Raw genomic sequence first — 7,942 nt, 5'->3', positions numbered from 1 at the left:
TTGCCTATGTTACTTAATGCGATGGATCGAAGAGACTGCGAATAACACAGACACTTAAACAATTATAAAACACAATAAAAACACATCAACACAACCAAAATTGATAAAGGATTTCACCAAACTTCTTGGCTACGTCTCTTGGTCCTAGCTTCCAGTGCTGACCTCTTTATTATTTCTTCAAATGATTGTTGCAGATATGAGCTCAAAAACAAAGTCTCACACATGAAAATGGATCTCACTGTTGTGTTCAGCTCGAATCTTCGAGTCAAAACAAGTATACACTCGACCATACTTAGTCACTCTGACCTCCAGACCCCCTGGAACGGTTCACAATACACTCCTCCATCAACTTTTCTGTGTTATGGTGTTTATATAACATGTACAGTTACAAATTATGCTAATCAAGGAATAATATGTTACATTAAAAATAGCATATTAACCAAAGGACCGGCGGGCGCGGGGTGGACCCCAACCGTCCGGCCTTTCCCCGGTGTTGATCTCGAGAACAAACCATCTGATGGCTGTCACGTCCCACTCATCAACTGATCCGGACAACCTGCACTATTGATCTATCTTGTGGGATCCGACGGCTATCGCGCAGTTTCGCGCTCCAACTAGCACGTTTGCTAATTCTCCAAAGGCACGTGAAAAAGTGGTTTTCGGGAGGCTACGTGTTGAGTGCTGAGTATAATCGTGTGGTCCCGGTCTAAAACTGCTTCCTGCCTTGAGGGCACATGATAAACCATTTACTGCCCTTTTGTCGAAACTCAAAGAGTTTAGCTCCTTTTTCATAATTTTATCGCATTTGTTTTCCAAGATAACATGCTTGCATGTTTTGACGTGATATGTGTCGATCTCCGCACTTGTTCGTTGATCCCCATCGCCTATGGTCTGAACCAATCACCAACTACCACATCATCTTCTGCGCTTACATCATCAAGAACCTGTGACTCTTTCCCGGGTTGCCACCTGTCCTGCTGACGTAGGCATTGACTTTTGACCTGAATCTTTGATTAGCTCTAATTTCCTTATCCGAACTCAGATTTGCATGCGGTTTGCACCATTGGCTTCATTTTAACGAGATATTCAACCTTATTCTACTTTCACCTGTATTTGAAAACTTTTGATCTGGAGGTTGTGCCGAACCCATTTTGGATCAACAAGTTATGTGGTAAATAGACCTGCACAAGCAATCTTCATAAACAAGTTTTGCTACGAAAGGAAGGAAATGATGCTAGGAAAGACAACGCAAGAATAAAATATACAAAGGGAGAGACTAGAGCCTCTAGGTTGGGCCCTTACCCAAGGGGTCTCATCCCTCTAAACCAAACTTAGATGGAAGATAATAGCAAGCTTCTCATTAAGATAAGATAGTGTTCAAGTACATGATATAACGGAATGAAAATGACAAGCTCGAGCTCCTAGCCCTTAGTAGTCTCTATCTACTCCAAAATTTTGAACCCTATTCAGCCCTTAGGCTCCCTTATTTATATAGAAATGATTGAGGGGCAACCTAGAAAGAGGGTTGCTTCCCTCCAAAATCCCTAAAAAGGTGGATCTAGCTCCCTGAGATCCTCACAATCCTTGAGCGCATTAGTTATTATTAGATCTTTGAACTGTGGGTGAGTGAATTCAGGGAGCAAGTCGAGTTGTAGGTGAGTAAATGTAGGGGACAAGCCTCCTACGTCTTCTCCAACTTCCTCCAACGTAACTCTGCATAGTAAATGCACTCTTTTTCCTTCTTTTTCGTGCACATTGATGGGCCTCCAAATTAGACATAAATTAAGGCCCGTCTAACCATCCTTCAACACATTAAACCTCTATTTTGCATTAGATAATGTATTTTTAATCTTAATGTGTTCAATAGGAAGGTTTATGGATAATTTCATATTTGTGCCTAATATTATTTATTTTTGTGGAATATTGTGAGAATATTGGGCAGATTATGAAGAATTGGAGGAGGAGATAATTTAGGGACTTGATCCCTACTACAGGAGGATAAATATTAAATAATAAATTAAGAATATATTCTAAAATTATTGCAAGAATTTTGGATATCCAATGATTGAGAAAATCTAGGAATGTGTTCCCTGCCATTTAATGCAGGTTCCTAGTATTGGAAACAAATCCACTATTTGAGGGATTTTGGTGGGGAAAGCTTCCTCCTTTCATGGGGAATGTTTCCTAATTATTTTGTATAAGTACCAAGTCGAATTTTCCTCTAGGGGTTGATTTTTATTAGTCTCCTTGTGTAGAGAACTCGTATTTGTGCAGCTCCACTTTCATTTCTTGCAGGGATGTAATTGTATTGATGGAAATAATGAAGATTGGTGCCATGTTGAGCTTCTAAATCTTGGTACCATTCATAGGACTCTGATTTTCCTTGGGCTTGGCCATCCCAGGAGCCTCAGAGCCCTTTTCTATCATTTATTTTCTTCCTTTCACTTCTTATTCACATGCATCTATTGTTCTTGTTTTTTCCTAATTTTTCATATACTATTAATGATTTATTGTTGTGGGATTGGATTAAATGGTTAAAGTAAGTTATTTTTCAGGATCACAAGCATCATTTCATCCTTTGAACAACTTCTTCATATATTAATCATTGAGCTACTTGGATTAGTTTATTTATTCCCAAATCTAGATTTCTGGAGGTCCCTTATGACAAATAACAATAAATTTCTGCTATTTTTTAGAACATGCTAACGAACTTCAATTGAGTTGATTCCACTTGCATTAGATCATATATATATATATATATATATATATATATATATATAATAAAAAAAATTACCCCATTTAATTTGCACTTGATTAGGTTATGCATTTGATAGATTTACTAGCTCATTAGTTCTCGAATTTCTAGACTTTAGACTAGTAATTTTCTGCTATTTTTTAGCATGGGTTAATAGAGGTCTTTTTTAGTGATTCCACTTGGAATGGAGACCTAATACATCCTAGTCAATAAAAAAAATTGTTCCATCCAATTTGGATTTGATTTGCTTGGTCATTCGATGAGTTATAACTTCCTGTAGTAAATATGTAACATCCTATAGTTTCGTGTCGAACTCTTCCAGCGTGTATATACATGCCTAGATTTGCTCAAAAAGATTGGTTTTGGTCCCTCAGGTTTGAATCATGACCCCTAAGCTCTAAATCAATGGTTGAGGAGGGATAAACACCACTTAGGACTTTCCTTTTTACCCATGCAAAACATCTTAGTGATTTGGGTTAATGGACAAATTTATGAATTGGATAATACAATGATGATTTTCTTGAACTTTGTTAATGGATCTAAACTCTTTGAAATGTAATGGTTTGACATTTCGTTAATGATCTTATATTACGCAATTAGAATAGGTTTCTTCCCTTGTATTTTCTTTCTTGCAATAGGTTAAGGTTTCCATTTCGAGCATTTCATTTTGTGCAATTAGTTTAGGATTTGATTTCATTACATGCACTCCATTACATCATGACAGCAAAGGAATGATACATTGTATGTTGCATATATAGTGTTGATACCTCTTAAGTTTGTACGAACCCCTGGTTGATAATCAAAGTTGGTAACCTTGGGAGTTTTAGCATTCTTGTTGCAATACCAAGGATCATCACACATTAATCATATTAGGTCATGAGATATGACAAACATCCTTTAGTCTTCCTAATAAACACATTATAGTAAAAATATGTTATAAAATGTGAGGAAAGAAGTAAATATACGTTGAAGGAAGGCTAGATGGTCCTTATTTGTACTTATTAATGGGGACCATCCTCTCTACTATGGATAATTGCATTTTAAAACGTTTTCACATTGCATACACCCCATATCATCATAAGCAATTATGTAGAGAGAACATTAGCAATAAAAATGCAGTGGAACAGTCATGATATGATATCTCTGTCGTAGAGCTCAGCGTACCTCCTTCATATATTTGTCATAGAGCTCAGCATATCTCCTTCGTATCTTTATCATAATCTTTCTTTCATATCACACATAAGAAGACCCAAAGAGGTTGTTTTCATACCCAAGAACTAAGGCCCATTAAGGTGTTATTACACCACAAAGTTGAGCCCCATTAGGGTGTTCTTGCACCACAAGACTGAGGTACAATTTTGCAGACCCATATGATGGAATGATCATTATATCACTGCCAATTAATTACAGGTCTTGGTGTGTATTTATTTGAGGCACACAAACCCTTCCTTTTACCCTATGAAATTCATGCAATTTGGAGTATTCTTGAACAACAAAAATATATATGTGAAAAAATAAAAATATTTAATTGTATTATTGTTACTTATGACTAAAAAATTACTCTCCAAATTCAAGCATTCAATTTGGTTTGGAAACGATGGTTGGGCGTGCATTTTTGCAAATAGGCTAAAATTCCCTTGCTTCACTAACATGCAACTGAGGCTTCATTTCTTGGCCAATCTGATTGATTCTAAGTGTATAATATTTAATTAGTAATTATTGGTCCTAGCGTGCATTTATTTGAGGCACAAAATTCCCACCCTTTACCTTATAAAATCAATCCAATATGGAATATTTGTACATAACAAAAAATTAATGAGGATGAGTTATTGTCCACCCAAATTTATTGAGGATATATTTCATGCTATGTGAGAAGGCATGTTCCACACACATTTCAAAAGTCCCTTAGGTCATGTATAAATAGGAATGGACTTCTAATTTGTAAATTGTAACACATTGGTGATGTCGTCGCCCAAGAGATAGTTCCTCGCTGAAAGGGAACCAGTGCTTAGGAAATCTATAGAATTCCTTGAAAACTTTTAAAACTTGGCCAAAAACTTGTTAAAATAAATCGAGAGATGATATATTCCCTTGTGTAACAAAACTTGATCTTAGAGATGAATCTTTATCCCCAAATTGGCCTTATACTAGCAATTACAGACTTTAATTATTCAATTGGAAAGATGAAGTGAAAGGAGACCTAGGTTTATAGGCCTTAAAAAATCCAAATTCAAAACTATAAGATGAAAGTTTGAATGATGTAGATTAAGAATGTAAGTTCAGAATCAATGGAGATCCTATTAAGATGTCTTTTAACATAAATTACAGTATCCTCTGTAATTGTTAAAGTTACATCAAATAAATATGCGATGATCATACACGTGCTTCATAGAAGAAAAATGAATATGGAATGCACATAACATAAACAACACATACTGCAATATACTAACATATACTGGAATCAAACTCGTGACATCTATTATTCTCTCCGAGGAAGCCAAAATGATTGTACAAGTGCTCAAAATGCCAAAACACCAAACCCTTTCCCAATGGTTCTCATGTCTTTTAACATCAAAATAAGTTACAAAGGTAACCTTCAAAACTTCTATAACTACTAAACTATTTGTAAATTTCACAAAACTTTAAAAAAAATCACAAAAAAATTCTTAGGCTCTAAAAGGCCCCCAACACAAAAATCTGGCTCATCTTCGAGCCACTTAGTCCTCCTTCTATCCCCATGGATCCAGTAACCTTTGTCCTTATTGAAGTTGTCTTCAAGCCTCTCGTACAACAGTTGTAGGGGTGGCAAGGATCCTGGTTGCTTTGGAGCTCTTACAAAAACGTAGGAGGGGAGTGCCACGTCCCCCCTCTACATAGTGGCATGCTTGAAAAAAGAATCCATGCCACCACTATTTCTCCACGGCCAAGTTCTATTTCTTCACTTACCCTTGCCCCCTTCTTGCTGCCACACCTGCTCCTTCCTCTAGCGAACAATGGTCATATCTTGATCCTCTAGCCTTCTCCATGGTATCGTGAGGATCGCTTTGACGAGGCGGTTCATCTTTTTTCATGCAACCGTCATGCACCCTCGAGGCGTTTACAATTCCATCCACTCACCAAAGTAGGGGTTTGTCTCTTGATGTCCTCATCTAGCAAAATAAGTGGTTGTCCACCTGTTATAGCCCCCATAATGGAGACTGTCCTGACATCGGTATGTTGAATATACTTGCAAATCCTTCCCAAAATTGGTGTCAGGCTAAACTAACTGGTGAGATTGTAGGATAAGATGAAAACCATCCTTGTGAGCGGAGGAGGCCCTCCCTTGTCTAGGTTTCTTGATGTAAACTAACAACCTCCTATGAACGAAATATCATTTTCTCATCCTGCCATCCCAGGCTCATTCAACGTAGTCTCCTCTTCCATAGTCATGTCACCTTACCATTTCCAATACTTGGGGTCCCTTCTCCTGTCAAATCCTTAATCTTTTCCATTCCTCCTCCAGCTCCCTCAGTGAGCTTCATCATATTCCTCCCTCTTTGTACCACTCTTGTGCTACTCCTCCCACTTCAAACATGAATGATCCTCGTCTCCTCTAATTCTCTACTGCTCTAAAACTTCCTCTCAACAATTCCTTTATTCCTTATGTGTCCCTCGGGTGGTATTTTATAGCACTTCACGCTTCCAACTCCCTTCTTCTGTATGATTGTGACATTGGTTCAATCATTATGGCTCACAGATTTGAATTGTTATCTCTATTCAAGCCATGTGAAATACCCTCCCTTCGGCTCAACCTAATGAGATGATTTACAAGTGCCCCATCTCTTGTCCTAGTTATTTTCAGCTTACTTTATATTTTTACCTCAATATTATCCATATATGTTCCCATCTTCCCAATAATTCGTGGTTTATCTTGACTACTTGTGTGCTTTCTCTTATAACCCAAATCAAGCTCGGGAGCCTGCCCAACCATTTTCTCTAATGTCTGCTAGGATTTCCATGTGGGGAATGGTCATTTTTTTTAAAGTCCTATCATGCGGTTCTTACCTCCACCTGAGTTTCTGAGCTTCCACATGATAGAGTACACTACCACCGGTGCATCTGAACTATGAGACTATGTCTCCCAACTACCCCAACACAACGTGTTGTCTATGTTTGACATTACCCTTGCACTGACCTACCTCCAACTTAGACTTCTTCCTTCCAGCACGCTAATTTGGTTTTCTCTATACCTCTCTAAATGCTCATGTCAATAATCTAGTTGGCTAACACTATTGCCTACTCAATCCTAGCCTGTAACACCCTCGTCCCACATCTACCCAAGCAACCGGCCAGTTGGGGTAAACATGCGACAAGAGGCCACTATGATATGATTCGACCTCCTAAGTGACATTAAGGAAGTGGAACTGAAGAAAACACACCATACAGGAATTCAACATCAGCATTAGGACCCTTGAGAACCAACCCAACCTTTATGTCAACCATCCCTTGGGTCCCACTGACATTTTGAACCACTTGACCTCTAGACGCTCTCATTTTATGGGCATTCCATCATCCAGGGACCTATGGACGTTCTCACATGCCTACAAGCTAGTTTCCAGAGACACTTTTGCTCAATTTTGTGCCATTTTCCCCAGGATTTAAGCCACATTTTAATGCCTAGAGCCCAGGTAGCTGCCCAGAATTGGATGACACCTTTAGAATAGTAAGATAACATGGAAATAACAATACTAATGCATTTACTTGAATAAGACCTTGACTATACCCCTACTAGCCATGACAAGCATTTCGTCAAACATATCACAAATATGTAATCTACAGGTGTAAATAACATATCTGAGCATAGGGGTCTCATACTTATCTGAGATTCACTATGAGGCATTTTTTCCTTGTCACTTTAGCTGTAGTTTCATCCATTAGGCCATAGATACATTGTTCATTCATATACAAGTAAAAACATGATGGGAGCCATACATAGCCACTATCATAATACATATTCATAACCAACATAATAACAACAGAAATACCAAGGATACAATAGCCATATAATCCACATATAAACCAATATATTACTCATAGAAGTACAAGGAGAAATAACCTCATATTAATGATGCAAAGGCCAAACCCGGGATGGGACTTCCACGTTCCACCCGACTATAGAATGGCTGAGCCAAATCTCTCTTCATCCAT

This window comes from Pinus tabuliformis, chromosome 2_2 (assembly GCF_031772625.1).
Source record: "Pinus tabuliformis cultivar Carrire ecotype Pingquan chromosome 2_2, CPIR1, whole genome shotgun sequence".
Lineage (NCBI taxonomy): Eukaryota > Viridiplantae > Streptophyta > Pinopsida > Pinales > Pinaceae > Pinus > Pinus tabuliformis.
The sequence above is the reverse complement of the archived record's forward strand: the minus strand, read 5'-3'. Positions refer to the sequence as shown.